Consider the following 17746-nt stretch of genomic DNA (forward strand, 5'->3'; position numbering starts at 1 on the left):
GTTTAAGTTTGGGAAACACAGATCCTATGCACAATGTAGCCTAATCATATATCTAATATTTGGCCTAACGTGGAAATGCAATCCATCAACGCAACGAATGCAACTTAAGGATCTAAAGATACTGCGTGTTAAAACTTCATTTAAAGGGACAAAACCTCAACGGGATGAAATGTTTAAAACGCATCTAAAATGCCAAACTTGCACATGTGCAATTCAAAATGGGTCAATATGCTGAAATGGATGACTGTGTTTTTAAAGATTAAAGGAGGTCTAAAGGGGCATTACGTTTAACAATCAAACCAACAACCGTGTCATTGTAAATTGAGTGAACTAAAAGTGAATGATGGAGGAGGAAATCCCAAATAAGACTCCACTGGAGAGGGCAGAGGAGCATCTAAATTCACTCTATGCAGCCCGGAGAGGCAAACTTGGAGTGTGTACACGCAAAATGAATGAAATAAAAGTCCTTCTTGTTGATGGAGGAAACATTGCAACTGTGAATGAGAGTCTTGAAGCATTTGATGCTGTGCTCAATGACTTTAAGAAGGCTCATGAATCTGTGCTAGAGCTGGTCACAGATGAGGAACAGGAACAGGAGAGCATTAACTACTATCAACCAAGAATGAGAACTTATGAACATTTCCTGAAAGAGGTGGAAATATGGAAAAAGGCTGAAGTTGAGCCACAAACGCTCATTGAACCACATGACAGCATTTCCAATGTGTCAAAAATATCAAGTAAAACTAAGTATTCTAAGACTGCTTCCTCAGTGTCCTCTGAACGCCTTAAAGCCGAGGCAGAACGAGCAGCTCTACTAGCTCGTCAAGCATCATTACAAGACAAGCATGCATTGGAACTGGAGAAAGCTCAACTGAATGTTAGGATGGAAAAAATGGCACTGGAAACGGACATAGCAGCATATAATGCCAAACTGAAGGTCCTGGAGAGTACCGAGTTAACTTCTCAATCCCATTCTGTGGCAGCCCATTTACTAAGCCAAGAAGATGGAATGAACTCTTATTTTGAGAAACAGGAACCAGAGGTCTATGTGGAACCTGAACCATCACCTGTTGAGTTTGCTGCATTAGGTGCAGTTCCAAAGACCCCACTACAAAGAGTTTTACAACAACCGACCACAAAGCCATCAAACCCTATTCCGAAAACAGTCGTAAACCACACTCTTCAGCAGCCAACAGCAAGGTCTAGCAATCGACACAGAATCAACACTGCGGGTATCAGCCATAATACCAGCCATGATAACCTCTCTACTGTCATGCAAAGGCAGAATGAAATTGCTGACCTCCTTGTACTACAGCACAAACAAGCCACACTCCCTGTTAGGGAGATACCTATGTTTGACGGTGATCCTCTAAACTTTAGGCCATTCATGCGTGCATTTGAGCATGGTATAGAAGATAAGACAAGCAGTCACCAGGATAGGCTCTATTACCTGGAACAATACACCTCTGGTCAGCCCAAGGATCTGGTCCGTAGTTGTCTGCATATGGAAGCCAGAAGAGGCTATGCAGTAGCTAAGAGGTTGTTAAAGGAACACTTTGGCAATGAAATCAAAGTCACCACTGCTTACATGGAAAAGGCTTGGAACTGGACAAACATCAAACCCGATGATGGAAAGGGACTGGGTGGTTATGCACTCTATCTAAGAGGTTGCTGTAACGCTATGCAAGACCTACAGAACATGGAAGAGCTTAATCTTCCCTCCAACATAAAGCTGATCATGTCAAAACTTCCCTACAAACTAAGGGAAAAATGGAGGTCTATGGCATGTGATATTTTAGAGAGAAGTCACCTGAGGGCCCAGTTCAGTGACCTGGTAACGTTCATGGAAAAACAGGCCAAAATACTGCAGGATCCGTTGTATGGAGATATTCAAGATCCCCTGTACAACAAAAGGTTTTTAAAACCCAAAACAGAAGCTGACTTTAAACAGCAGTTCAAGTCCAAGAGTAGGGGAAGCAGCTTTGCCACTACAGTAGCTGTAGTGGCAGATTGTGGCTCTGAAAAACCTTTAAAAGAACAAACATTCAAAGTAAAGAGACCAGGCACCTACCCTTCTGATGCTCCCAGTATCTCATGTATATTTTGTGCTGGTGCGCATTTATTGGTCGACTGCCAACAGGTGAAGGCACAGCCACATGAATTCAAGGTTGAGTTTCTGAGATCAAAAGGCCTTTGTTTTGGCTGTTTGATGAGAGGACACTTAAGCAGAGAATGTAAAAGAAGGATGACCTGTCAGAGCTGTCAAAGAAAGCACCCCACTATCCTGCACATTGAAGGAAGAGAGAGATTTAGATCTCAAAAGGCAGATATGAGTAGTGTAGCAGTAAAGCGGGAGGAGACTGTCAGCAGTGCTCTTGTTTCACTGGAAGCTGGTGAAGATACCGGGGCCGGTACAGATTGTGCACTTGCAATTGTGCCAGTTCAAGTAAAGGTGGCAAATGGAAGCAAGTCTGTGTTAACCTATGCGTTTCTCGATTCTGGTAGCTCAGCAACATTTTGTACGGAGAGACTCATGAGGCAGTTGCAAGCTAAAGGCAGTGCGACTGAAATTCTGCTACGCACAATGGGGCAGGAGAGTCCTACCAAGAGCTTTGAGATATCTGGATTAGAGATTGGCAATGTGGAAGGCGACACATTTCTTGCATTACCAAAGGTCTACACCCAACATAAGATCCCAGTGACAAGAGAGAACATTCCCACTCAGAAAGAGCTCAAAAGGTGGCCATACCTGAAAGAGGTTCAGTTGAAGGAGATTGATGCTGACGTCGAACTTCTGATTGGCGTAAATGCTCCAAAGGCAATGGAACCCTGGCAAATCATAAATAGCCAAGGCAACGGACCGTATGCAGTGAAAACCCTCTTTGGATGGGTGATGAATGGTCCTCTCAACAGTTGTACCATGGCAGAAGAATCCGGGCGTCCTACGGTGATGGCCAATCGTATCTCAATGGCCGACCTGGGGGTTCTTCTTGTAAATCAGTACAACCATGACTTCCCTGAGAGAGAGTATGAAGAGAAAAGTGAGATGTCAGCTGAGGATCGTAGGTTTATGGAGATGGTATCAAGCTCCATAACCCTCAAAGACCATCACTACTACTTACCGTTGCCCTTTCGCAACAAAGATGTAGTCCTGCCAAACAACCGCGACATGGCAAAGCAGCGGGCTCTAAATATTATCAGGAAGTTCAAGAAGGACAAAGGTTACGCTGCAGAGTACAAAGGCTTCATGGAAGAGATGATAACAAAAGGTTACGCCGAGAAGGTACCACAAGAACAGCTCCTCAGAGAGAAAGGCAAGGTATGGTACATACCACACCATGGCGTTCACCATAAGCGCAAAGGAACGATACGAGTGGTGTTTGACTGTTCATCATCCTATAAAGGTACATCTCTTAACAGTGAACTCCTTCAAGGCCCTGACCTGGCAAACACGCTTATAGGAGTCTTGCTAAGATTTCGGCAAGAGCACATTGCCATGATGGCAGACATCGAAGGAATGTTCCATCAAGTACGTGTCCATGAAGATGACTTAGACTTCCTGCGATTCCTATGGTGGCCGGATGGTGATACTAACAAAAGATTGGAGGAGTACAGAATGACAGTACATCTTTTCGGTGCTATATCCTCTCCAAGTTGTGCAAACTTTGCACTGCGAAAGACTGCAGAAGACAACTGTGAGGGGTACGATGAAGAGGTGATTCAAACAGTCAAGTCCAACTTCTATGTTGATGACTGCCTCAAGTCAGTGGCCACAGAAGAACAAGCCATAGCTCTCACAAGAAACCTCAGGGATGTGTGCTCTCAAGGTGGGTTCAAATTGACCAAGTGGGTCAGCAACAGCCGCACTGTACTAGCTTCTATCCCTGATGAACACAAAGCCAAGCAGATAAAAGAACTGGACCTGGACAGAGAAAAGCTGCCTGTTGAAAGAGCACTTGGAATCCGATGGAACATTGAAAGGGATGTGTTTACCTTCCAGGTCACTGTCAAGAACAGACCCCTTACAAGAAGAGGTATTCTCTCAACTGTCAGCTCTATTTATGATCCATTAGGTTTCCTCGCCCCATTCGTATTAAAGGCAAAGCAAATTCTTCAAGTGCTCTGCAAGCTAAAGTGTGGATGGGACGAAGTCATCCCTGAAGAACACTCTATTTCATGGAAGAGATGGCTCTCAGAGCTGGACCAGCTCTCCAGATTCCAGATCAACAGGTGTATGATGCCGGAGAACTTTGGTCAAATCAAGACCGCACAGCTGCATCACTTCGGTGATGCAAGTGAACAAGGTTATGGCACGGCAAGCTACCTTAGGTTCACAAACGTTATGGAAAAGGTCCACATCGCATTCATACTGGGGAAATCAAGGGTGACTCCACTCAAGCAGATGACGATCCCCAGACTGGAACTTGCTGCAGCAACATTGGCAGTGCGAGTGGACAGGATGTTAAGGTTGGAGCTCCAGATTGAACTTGAGGAGTCAACTTTCTGGACAGACAGCCAGTCGGTGCTAAAATACATCCGCAACGATACCAAGAGATTCCATACTTTTGTGGCGAATAGGGTTGCTATGATCCGTGACCTATCGAAAGCAAAACAGTGGAGGTATTTGAACTCCAAACACAACCCAGCCGATGATGCCTCGAGGATTACATGTTGAAACTTTCCTGAACTCAAAGAGATGGCGCAAAGGACCAGAATTCCTGGAGAAAACAGAAACACAATGGCCGAAAGTCCCCGAGGAGCTTGGCTCCATCCCTCCAGATGATCCAGAGGTGAGAAAAGACGTCATCGTAAACAGTACATGTGTGGAAGAAAAGAGTCCGACCAGCAAACTGATTGAGTACTATTCAACATGGAACAGCTTGAAGAAAGCAGTTGCCTGGATGCTGAAACTGAAGAGACTTCTACTACAGTTAAGCCAGAAAAGGAAAGTTCTCACCCAAACTGATCCAGGATCAGATCAGAGTCTGACAAACTCACTGAAGGAACAAATTGACAAGTTCAAACTGACGTTTGGAAAAGGAAGTCTGTCTGTAGATGACCTAGATGAAGCAGAAAAGGTCATCATTCGATTTGAGCAACGACAGCACTTTAAACAAGAAATTGCACTAGTTGTAAAAGGAAAACAATGTGCCAAGAGAAGCGGCTCAATCTGTAAGCTTGATCCAATAGTTGACAATGGCATTCTGAGAGTAGGAGGAAGGTTAAGCAAAGCTGCTATGCCTACGGAACTAAAGAATCCTATGATCCTGCCCAAAGACTCCTACATCTCCAGACTGATCTTACTCCACATCAATGAGCAGGTTGGCCACTCTGGGAGAGGTCACATGCTTTCTAGACTTCGCCAGCGATATTGGATACCCTGTGCCAACTCCTTAGCAAGGAAGATCCTTAAGAGCTGTGTCTTCTGCAGGCGGATGCAAGCTAGAGCTGGGGAACAGAAGATGGCTGACCTTCCACAAGATCGGGTAGCACCTGATTTGCCGCCTTTCACCCATGTGGGCATAGATTACTTTGGCCCCATAGAGGTGAAGCGAGGCCGCGTTCATGTGAAGCGGTATGGTGTGATCTTTACTTGCCTTGTGAGTCGAGCTGTCCATCTAGAAGTTGCTAGTTATCTGGATACTGATTCCTGCATCAATGCCCTGCGCAGGTTCATCTGTCGAAGGGGCCCAGTAACAAGTATCAGAACAGACAATGGCACCAACTTTGTTGGAACACACAGAGAGCTAGGAGAAGCTCTGAAAGAGCTGGATCACAACAAGATTCAAAATAAATTACTGAAGGAAGGAGTGACATGGTCATTCAACCCTCCCTCTGGAGCCCACCATGGGGGGGTATGGGAGAGGTTGATCCGACTGGTGAAAAAGATCCTCTATTCAGTCCTTAAAGAGCAAGTACTGGATGATGAGGCTTTGCAGACAGCCTTGTGTGAAGTTGAGGCGATTATGAACGACAGACCAATCACTACTGTAACAAATGACCCTAACGATCTAGAACCCCTGACTCCGAACCATCTGCTTCATCTGAAAGCAAAGCCAGTCCTGCCACCAGGACTATTCCAGAGAAGTGACCTATACTCACGAAGGAGATGGAAGCAAGTACAATATATCACTGACCTCTTCTGGAAGAGATGGATCAGGGAGTATCTTCCACTTATGCAGGAGCGGAACAAGTGGAACAAAACTAAGAGAAACTTCAGTCCTGGTGACCTTGTGGTCATCGTCGATGACACCGCCCCAAGGAACTCTTGGCTAATGGGGCGTGTGGTGAAGGCTTTGCCAGGGGCCAAAGGTCTTGTCCGGAGCGTCATGGTTAAGACTAAGACCAATATCCTACAGAGACCTATCAATAAACTCTGTCTGCTCCTTGAGGCGACGAAGTGAGACACACACACACACACACAGTGCTCCATCTTTGAATCACGTGCACCTCTGATTCGTTGATGTCGTACTCTTACATTCTTTGATGTCATACATTTTGTGGACGTCAAACTCTTGACATTTTTTGGAAGTTGAACACCTTTACACTTCAACTCAGACTGAGATCTATGGACTATTTTCCTATATGGCACCTTGTATATTTGTATATAGCTATGAACTGTAATGGTGCTCTGGTATAGAATGTTTTTGTATTGGCTCTACGTTTGAATATTAAGTAATTGTTGTGCATTCAGTGCAGTCAACAATTAGGGGCCGGTATGTTAGAGCCGATTTGGGCATATTTTGTATAAAAGACTGAACATACTGAGCTCCATGTACATTTGTGTAAATATATTAAATATTAATGTATATGATGAAATATTAGGTACGTACCTTTATGATTTATTTTCCGGATTGAGATATATTCATTTGTTATTAGTGTAACTCAGTTTTTGGCCCCCCCTCTTGCCCATTCATTGTACTGTGTTAATTGTGATAGTATAAAGGCAGGAAGTTGGGCCTTCGGGGGGAGGAGTCCTTGCTAGATGCGGGAGCGGTATAGTTTTTTGACCATATAGACATACAGAAATACAGACAGACAGGTCATATTATATTATGTATTTGCATTTCAAGTAATCTCTGCTTTAAGTTGATTGGAGAATACCTTTTTGTTAGATAAGAAGAATAAACATTTTTTGTTGCACTATATCCCTGGATCTCATTGAATGTTTGGCCGTTTGGAAACGTTGAGTGTGGACTGTATGCGTCCGAAACAACCCCGCTTCAGGCTAGGGCAGTGGCTATGGTAAAGAGGAAAGGAAGCCACTACACTAGGGTTTCCGGGATGATGGTGTTGATGTGATTCATGACCAGCCTTTCAAAGCACTTCATGGCTACCGACGTGAGTGCTCCAGGGCGGTAGTCATTTAGGCAGGTTACCTTTGCTTTCTTGGGCACAGGGACTATGGTGGTCTGCTTGAAACATGTTGGTATTACAGACTCGGTCAGGGAGAGGTTGAAAATGTCAGTGAAGACACTTGCCAGTTGGTCCGCGCATGCTCTGAGTACACGTCCTGGTAATCCGTCTGGCCCCGCGGCCTTGTGAATGTTGACCTGTTTAAAGGTCTTGCACACATCGGCTACGGAGAGTGTGATCACACAGTAGGCCGGAACAGCTTGTGCTCTCAGACATGCTTCAGTGTTGCTTGCCTCGAAGTGAGCATAAAAGGCATTTAGCCCATCTCGTAGGCTCGCATCACTGGGCAGCTCGCGGCTGGGTTTCCCTTTGTTATCCGTAATAGTTTGCAAGCCCTGCCACATCCGACAAGCGTCAGAGCCGGTGTAGTAGGATTCAATCTTAGTCCTGTATTGATTCTTTGCCCGTTTTGATGGTTCGTCTGAGGGCATAGCGGGATTCCTTATATACACAGGTGCCCCTTGTGCTGGGGACAATAAAAGGCCACTCTAAAATGTGCACTTTTGTCACAACACAATGCCACAGACGTTTTGAGGGAGTGTGCAATTGGCATGCTGACTGCAGGAATGTCCACCAGAGCTGTTGCCAGAGAATTGAATGTTAATTCCTCTACCATAAGCCGCACCCGACGTTGTTTTAGAAAATTTGGCAATACATTCAACCGGCCTCACAACCACAGACCACGCGTAACCACGCCAGCCCAAGACCTCCACATCTGGTTAATCAGCTTCTTGGCAAAGGATAAATGCTAACTAACAAAGATGTAAACAAATTGGTGCACAACCGGCTTCACAACCGCAGACCGTGTATGGCGTCGTGTAGGCGAGCGCTTTGCCCCATGGTGGGGTTATGGTATGGGCAGGCATAAGCTATGGACAATGAACACAATTGCATTTTATTGATGGCAATTTGAATGCACAGAAATACCATGACGAGATCCTAAGGCCTATATAATTGTGAGGCCCCCTGGGAATCCCAGTCATGTGAAATCCATAGATTAGGGCCTAATGCATTTATTTCAATTGCCTGATTTCCTCATATATGAACTGTAACTCAGTAAAATCAATGAAATTGTTGCATGTTGCCATTATATTTTTGTTAAGTGTATATATATGACAGAGCGTGAATCGCTCTACTGAGGTTAGCTGTGTTAGCTCTTGTGTGCTATCTGATTCGTTGGCCTTTTTTCCTGAGTGGACTTTTACTGCAGTCCTACACACACACACACACACACACACACACATTAGCGCGCACACACACACAGTACACTTAGCATGCAGTCTGCAGTGCTGTCTAAATGACTCCCAAGTGGTTTCCATGACTACCACCATATGCCAATATATGGCTGCAGAGATAATTGTAGGATAGATGGAGACCCACACACTGTAAAATGTGGGTAAATCCAAAACGGCTTAAAGGAAAAATCCACTCAAAGGGCTTTATTTTTTGGCTGGCGTGAAGGTGGCTCTAATGTCAAAACGCACATTAGTTTGCAATTTCATCATGTAAAAACTGGCACACTGGCATTTTCCAGCCCTAACGCCAGGTTCGACAATTTACCTGTCTTAAATCAGCCCGCTTCCACTCAGCTGGGCGGGGTGGAAATATTTGTGTCATTAAAAATATTATCTAAAGTGATAATTTCAGGCAGCGCTGATAGGGATATTTAAGACCAACCAAAAGCTGGTTTTAGCGATAACGCAGTTGGTTATGGCATGGGTTTTGACAGTGGAAACGCAGCCTATCCAGCCGTGACACACACTGCCCATATGCGCATGAAACAAGAATAGCCTAAAGTGCTTTTGGTGCAAAACTGTTTTTTCCCATTTTGTTTTATTTGATTCAAAACCAAGCATAGCCTCCCCTCCTCTCAATGAAGGCTTTTTTTTTTGTCTGCCCAATGCAATCGCGAAATAGTCAAGACTGTCGATAAAGGGTTTTGCTCTTGAGACTGCTTGGAAATAAATGTTCATCACCAAAGCTTTATTAAAATATCAAGTTTGAGAGGAGTAAAACGGTGAGCTGACATTCCCTTTTTATCTATGCATTGTAGGCAGGCCCACAGTATTTTAGGCATGCAGTTAAAATTTTGGACGTGCATAAAACCCCCTCCATGATGTAGCCTACGTGTCCATGCCCATAATGAAACGAGAGATGAGAACCTCGGTGAATACCGGTGAACCTCGTATTCAGAAGTTACCTGTAACCTGTAAAAATTGCTTGTTTTCCGTTTCATATGTTATATACCCGAGCCCTCCCTTAGGCCTACTATAACAAAGGCTGGTTCAACAGCAATGCGTGTCTTTTTTTTTTTTTATCCTGGCGATTTTATGATATAACATTTTAGATTTATTTATTGTTGTTTTTTAAACAGATTGCTTGTTTTTCGTTTACTTTTATTACAATCAAACTTATTAGAATGATTCACCATCCTGGCTTTATGGTGACGACGTCTGTGGCAAGCTTGCAATGCAATTTCTGGAGATGTCTGAATGCGACCTGATCTGTAAAATGGTTCTGATTATGTTCATAAAACAGGCCTTTTTGGGAACAGTGTAACAGAGAGTGGATATTCTCCCTTTCTATTTATATTGGATCTTTGTCCAGCTACTGTGAAAAGTTTGGATGTGCGTAAAACCCTCCATAGTCTGCCTTGTTTTAATATTATATGCCCACTGGGAGAAATGATGGTGCCTGTAAGTGTGACATAGCCTATTTAAAACAAGTTGTTGTTTTGTTTAGAATTTGATTCAAATTATTTGTTCTCTTTTTAGGCCTTATCAATGTAATCTTGCTTATTGACAATGTTTGGCATGTCCATGCTTAGCCTTAATGCAATTTACAGTAGGCCTAGCCCCTATATCAGTGTGAATGCTATTGAAGCCATGCAATTACTTGGAACAATGTGGACTGCAAATGTTTTTAAGTTAAGGTATTTAGCAAAGATAGGTCTATTTTTTTGTTATTTCGTTTCTGTAAGCCATTTAACAAAATATAACAGACTAACATTGGAGTTGATTCTAAGGCAATACAGTGGGGGGAAAAAAGTATTTAGTCAGCCACCAATTGTGCAAGTTCTCCCACTTAAAAAGATGAGAGAGGCCTGTAATTTTCATCATAGGTACACGTCAACTATGACAGACAAAATGAGAAAAAAAATCCAGAAAATCACATTGTAGGATTTTTTATGAATTTATTTGCAAATTATGGTGGAAAATAAGTATTTGGTCAATAACAAAAGTTTCTCAATACTTTGTTATATACCCTTTGTTGGCAATGACACAGGTCAAACGTTTTCTGTAAGTCTTCACAAGGTTTCCACACACTTGCTGGTATTTTGGCCCATTCCTCCATGCAGATCTCCTCTAGAGTAGTGATGTTTTGGGGCTGTCGCTGGGCAACACGGACTTTCAACTCCCTCCAAAGATTTTCTATGGGGTTGAGATCTGGAGACTGGCTAGGCCACTCCAGGACCTTGAAATGCTTCTTACGAAGCCACTCCTTCGTTGCCCGGGCGGTGTGTTTGGGATCATTGTCATGCTGAAAGACCCAGCCACGTTTCATCTTCAATGCCCTTGCTGATGGAAGGAGGTTTTCACTCAAAATCTCACGATACATGGCCCCATTCATTCTTTCCTTTACACGGATCAGTCGTCCTGGTCCCTTTGCAGAAAAACAGCCCCAAAGCATGATGTTTCCACCCCCATGCTTCACAGTAGGTATGGTGTTCTTTGGATGCAACTCAGCATTCTTTGTCCTCCAAACACGACGAGTTGAGTTTTTACCAAAAAGTTCTATTTTGGTTTCATCTGACCATATGACATTAAAAAAAATATATATATATTTAACCTTTATTTAACCAGGTAAGCCAGTTGAGAACAAGTTCTCATTTACAACTGCGACCTGGCCAAGATAAAGCAAAGCAGTGCGATAAAAACAACAGAGTTACATATGGGGTAAAAAACAAAGTCAAAAATACAACAGAAAATATATATACAGTGTGTGCAAATGTAGCAAGTTATGGAGGTAAGGCAATAAATAGGCTATAGTGCAAAATAATTACAATAGTATTAACACTGGAATGCTAGATGTGCAAGAGATTATGTGCAAATAGAGATACTGGGGTGCAAAAGAGCAAAATAAATAACAATATAGGGATGAGGTAGTTGGGTGGGCTAATTTCAGATGGGCTGTGTACAGGTGCAGTGATCGGTAAGGTGCTCTGACAACTGATGCTTAAAGTTAGTGAGGGAGATAAGAGTCTCCAGCTTCAGAGATTTTTGCAATTCGTTCCAGTCATTGGCAGCAGAGAACTGGAAGGAATGGCGGCCAAAGGAGGTGTTGGCTTTGGGAATGACCAGTGAGATATACCTGCTGGAGCGCAGACTACGGGTGGGTGCTGCTATGGTGACCAATGAGCTAAGATAAGGCGGGGATTTGCCTAGCAGTGATTTATAGATGGCCTGGAGCCAGTGGGTTTGACGACGAACATGTAGTGAGGACCAGCCAACGAGCGTACAGGTCACAGTGGTGGGTAGCGTATGGGGCTTTGGAGACAAAACGGATGGCACTGTGATAGACTACATCCAATTTGCTGAGTAGAGTGTTGGAGGCTATTTTGTAAATGACATCGCCGAAGTCAAGGATCGGTAGGATAGTCAGTTTTACGAGGGCATGTTTGGCAGCATGAGTGAAGGAGGCTTTGTTGCGAAATAGGAAGCCGATTCTAGATTTAACTTTGGATTGGAGATTCTTTATGTGAGTCTGGAAGGAGAGTTTACAGTCTAACCAGACACCTATGTATTTGTAGTTGTCCACATACTCTAGGTCAGACCCGTCAAGAGTGGTGATTCTAGTCGGGTGGGCGGGTGCCAGCAGCGTTCGATTGAAAAGCATGCATTTAGTTTTACTAGTGTTTAAGAGCAGTTGGAGGCTACGGAAGGAGTGTTGTATGGCATTGAAGCTCGTTTGGAGGTTTGTTAACACAGTGTCCAATGAAGGGCCAGATGTATACAAAATGGTGTCGTCTGCGTAGAGGTGGATCTGAGAGTCACCAGCAGCAAGAGCGACATCATTGATATACACGGAGAAAAGTGTCGGCCCAAGAATTGAACCCTGTGGCACCCCCATAGAGACTGCCATAGGTCCAGACAACAGGCCCTCCGATTTGACACACTGAACTCTATCTGAGAAGTAGTTGGTGAACCAGGCGAGGCAGTCATTTGAGAAACCAAGGCTATTTAGTCTGCCAATAAGAATGCGGTGGTTGACAGAGTCGAAAGCCTTGGCCAGGTCGATGAAGACGGCTGCACAGTACTGTCTATTATCAATCGCGGTTATAATATCGTTTAGGACCTTGAGCGTGGCTGAAGTGCACCCATGACCAGCTCGGAAACCGGATTGCATAGCGGAGAAGGTACGGTGGTATTCGAAATGGTCGGTGATCTGTTTGTTAACTTGGCTTTCAAATACTTTCGAAAGGCAGGGCAGGATGGATATAGGTCTGTAGCAGTTTGGATCTAGAGTGTCACCCCCTTTGAAGAGGGGGATGACCGCGGCAGCTTTCCAATCTCTGGGGATCTCAGACGTTATGAAAGAGAGGTTGAACAGACTAGTAATAGGGTTTGCGACAATTTTGGCGGCTAGTTTTAGAAAGAAAGGGTCCAGATTGTCTAGCCCAGCTGATTTGTAGGGGTCCAGATTTTGCAGCTCTTTCAAAACGTCAGCTGTCTGAATTTGTGTGAAGGAGAAGCGGGGGGGGGGCATGGGCAAGTTTCAGCGGAGGGTGCAGAGTTGGTGGCCGGGGTAGTGGTAGCCAGATGGAAAGCATGGCCAGCTGTAGCAAAATGCTTGTTGAAATTCTCGATTATTGTAGATTTATCGGTGGTGATAGTGTTTCCTAGCCTCAGTGCAGTGGGCAACTGGGAGGAAGTGCTCTTATTCTCCATGGACTTTACAGTGTCCCAAAACCTTTTGGAGTTAGTGCTACAGGATGCAAATTTCTGTTTGAAAAAGTTTGCCTTTGCTTTCCTGACTGCTTGTGTATATTGGTTCCTAACTTCCCTGAAAAGTTGCATATCGCGGGGGCTATTTGATGCTAATGCAGTACGCCACAGGATGTTTTTGTGCTGGTCAAGGGCAGTCAAGTCTGAGGAGAACCAGGGGCTATATCGGTTCTTAGTTCTGTATTTTTTGAATGGGGCATGTTTATTTAAGATTGAGAGGAAATTACTTTTAAGGAACAACCAGGCATCCTCTACTGACGGAATGAGATCTATATCCATCCAGGATACCTGGGCCAGGTCAATTAGGAAGGCCTGCTCGCTAAAGTGTTTTAGGGAGCGTTTGACAGTGATGAGGGGTGGTCGTTTGACCGCGGACCCGTTACGGACGCAGGCAATAAGGCAGTGATCGCTGAGATCCTGGTTGAAGACAGCTGAGGTGTATTTAGAGGGTATGTTAGTCAGGATGATATCTATGAGGGTACCCATGTTTACGGATTTAGGGTTGTACCTGGTAGGTTCGTTGATAATTTGCGTGAGGTTGAGGGCATCTAGTTTGGATTGTAGGATGGCCGGGGTATTAAGCATATCCCAATTTAGGTCACCAAGCAGTACGAACGCTGAGGATAAATGGGGGGCAATCAATTCACATATGGTGTCCAGGGCACATCTGGGGACTGAGGGGGGTCTGTAGCAAGCGGCAACAGTGAGAGACTTATTTCTGGAAAGGTGGATTTTTAGAAGTAGAAGCGCAAACTGTTTGGGCACAGACCTGGATAGTATGATAGAGCTCTGCAGGCTATCTCTACAGTAGATTGCAACTCCACCCCCTTTGGCAGTTCTATCTAGACGGAAAATGTTATAGTTGGGGATGGAAATTTCAGAATTTTTGGTGGCCTTCCTGAGCCAGGATTCAGACACTGCTAGAACATCAGGGTTGGCGGAGTGTGCTAACGCAGTGAATAACTCAAACTTAGGAAGTAGACTTCTGATGTTTACGTGCAAGAAACCAAGACTTTTGCGATTACAGAAGTCAGCAAATGATAGTGCCTGGGGAGTAGGAGTGATTCTGAGGGCTGCAGGGCCTGGGTTAGCCTCTACATCACCAGAGGAACAGAGGAGGGCTAGAATAAGGATACGGCTAAAGGCTTTAAGAACTGGTCTTCTAGTGCGTTGGGTACATAGAATAAAGGGGGCAGATTTCCGGGTGTTGTAGAAAAGATTCAGGGCATTATGTACAGACAAGGATATGGAAGGATATGAGTAAAGTGGGGGTAAACCTAAGCGTTGGGTAACAATGAAAGAGATAGTATCACTAGAGGCACCAATTGAGTCGGTCTCTGCGTGTATGGGGGGTGGGACAAAGGAGCTATCTAAGGCAGGTTTAGCTGGGCTGGGGGATCTACAGTGAAATAGTACAATTAGAAATAACCGAAACAACAATAAGCTAACCATGTTTGGGCTGAGGCTAAACATAAACAGGATGTAGTACCGTAAAAAGGAACAGTCCAGCAGACATCAGCTGTAAAGCTGAGTTATCATAAGGTCCGGTGAACAGCAATAGGATAGTTCGGAGGCTGCTAAAGCACTAGCAGGTAAGAGGCCACGGCTAGCGTGTGCTAGCGGGCCGGGGCTAGCAGATGGAATCTTCGTGGTCGACGTCGTCGTAACCACATCAGACGATTTCGTCGGCAGACCAGTCGTGTAGGATCGGCGGGGCTCCGTGTCAACACTAGGTGGTCCCGTCCGGTTGACAGAGAGGTAGATAGCCGGGAGATGGGCCTAGCTCAGGATGATTAGCCAGACCACAGCGTCCATTTAGTTGAAGCTAGCTGGTAGCGATGAATCCGGAGTTAAAGGTCCAGTGATTCAGTGATTCCGGCAGAAAAACTGATATGTTCTGGGTCGATAACGCGCTGTGCAGACTGGCCGAATATCCGGTGATTAATATCCGGTGATTAATATCCAGTGATTAAATTAATCCCGCAGAAAAAAAAAATCCAATGTTCTGGGTGAAATACCGCTAACTGTGGCTAATAGCAAGTAGCTAGTTAGCTGGCTAGCTAGTTTCAACTAGAGATTCTATATAAAAGGTAAGTCAATAATAGAATCCGTTCCACATTGAGTGAGGCGGGTTGCAGGAAAGTATATTTTGTAGAAGGATGAAAAGTCTGATAGGGAAATATGTACGAAAAATACAAAAAAACAGGGTATTTACAGGCTATTTACAGACACACGACAAAAACAGAACTGCACTACTTCGCCATCTTGGATTCCATTCTCCCAATCCTCTTCTGGATCATCCAAATGCACTCTAGCAAACTTCAGATGGGCCTGGACATGTACTGGCTTAAGCAGGGGGACACGTCTTACACTGCAGGATTTGAGTCCCTGGCGGCGTAGTGTGTTACTGATGGTAGGCTTTGTTACTTTGGTCCCAGCTCTCTGCAGGTCATTCACTAGGTCCCCCTGTGTGGTTCTGGGATTTTTGCTCACCGTTCTTGTGATCATTTTGACACCACGGGGTGAGATCTTGCGTGGAGCCCCAGATCGAGGGAGATTATCAGTGGTCTTGTATGTCTTCCATTTCCTAATAATTGCTCCCACAGTTGATTTCTTCAAACCAAGCTGCTTACCTATTGCAGATTCAGTCTTCCCAGCCTGGTGCAGGTCTACAATTTTGTTTCTGGTGTCCTTTGACAGCTCTTTGGTCTTGGCCATAGTGGAGTTTGGAGTGTGACTGTTTGAGGTTGTGGACAGGTGTCTTTTATACTGATAACAAGTTCAAACAGGTGCCATTAATACAGGTAACGAGTGGAGGACAGAGGAGCCTCTTAAAGAAGAAGTTACAGGTCTGTGAGAGCCAGAAATCTTGCTTGTTTGTAGGTGACCAAATACTTATTTTCCACCATAAATTGCAAATAAATTCATAAAAAATCCTACAATGTGATTTTCTGGATTTTCTTTTTCTCAATTTGTCTGTCATAGTTGACGTGTACCTATGATGAAAATTACAGGCCTCTCTCATCTTTTTAAGTGGGAGAACTTGCACAATTGGTGGCTGACTAAATACTTTTTTCCCCCCACTGTACATTAAATACCAAAATTCACAATTTGAAGCAAACACATATTTCGCCATGGAGCACGTTCTGATTGGCCAGGGAGGGGCTAAGCCTTGACACACCCACCACTTGTTTATTCATCAAAACCCAGCCCTTTCGGGCCAATGCTAGCAAGTGCGCTGATAATTGTGGTAGTGAAAATAGCACAAATATTTCTTACACCCCCCTGAACCTATAGCACTACCGCCTGCGCTTAGATTTACCATTGCGTTAGGTTTGTTAAAATAAAGTCCCAAAACGATATTTTGGTATTTTGTAAATTAATCCACTATTGATACAGTCTCAAAATGTTTTGCATGTCGGCAGTGAAGTTTTGAAGATATTGAACTTTCAAGAAGCAAAGTGTCACCGGCCTCCATCATCATCATCATCATCATCATCATGATGTAAAATGCATCATACTTTTAGGACTGTATCAACAGTGGACTAATGAAAAAATCTATATTTATATATATGTAAAGTGTTGGTCCCATGTTTCATGAGCTGAAATAAAATACACCAGAAATTTTCCATATGAACAAATGTTTTTATTAATACAAAAATGTTTTTCTCTCAAGGTTTGTGCACAAATTTGTTTACATCCCTGTAAGTGAGCTTTCTCATTTGCCAATATATTTTATCCACTTGACAGGTGTGGCATATCAAGAAGCTGATTAAACAGCATGATCATTACACAGGTGCACCTTGTGCTGGGGACAATAAAAGGCCACTCTAAAATGTACAGTTTTGTCACACAACACAATGCCACAGATATCTCAAGTTTTGAGGGAGCGTGCTATTGGCATGCTGACTGCAGGAATGTCCACCAGAATGTTCATTTCTCTATAAATGTTCACTAACAAAGATATAAACAAATTTGTGCAAAACATTTGAGAGAAATAAGCTTTTTGAACATATGGAAAATGTCTGGTATCTTTTATTATCTTGCATTTGTATATATTTTTTCAGTGTAGTTAAAGCAGTGTAATAAATATTGATGACAATCAAATCTTCTGTTTGCATTATAATACTTGTGTATCTGTTTCGGTATTCAATAACTTGCAGGGCTTGATTAAGTATTTCAATTAATCACTGGAGAACAATATTTCCTTTTGTTGGTAGGTTTTTAAATAAAGTAACATCACTTCCGTAGCATATTTACTGTATGTTCTTACGATTCGATTCTCCCTGGAACTTCACCAGACAGACGCTAAAACAAGTCTGTGA

At 43.7% G+C, this 17746-nt stretch overlaps 1 protein-coding gene across 7 annotated transcripts in view; it reads left to right on the forward strand.

Moving 5' to 3' along the window:
• LOC311100675 (calcium/calmodulin-dependent protein kinase type II subunit gamma-like) overlaps window positions 1-17746 on the forward strand; it is a 56529-nt gene that overhangs the window by 18485 nt on the left and 20298 nt on the right. The gene's annotated exons all lie outside the window — the stretch shown is intronic.

This window comes from Coregonus lavaretus (genome assembly GCF_964263955.1).
Source record: "Coregonus lavaretus genome assembly, chromosome: 25".
Lineage (NCBI taxonomy): Eukaryota > Metazoa > Chordata > Actinopteri > Salmoniformes > Salmonidae > Coregonus > Coregonus lavaretus.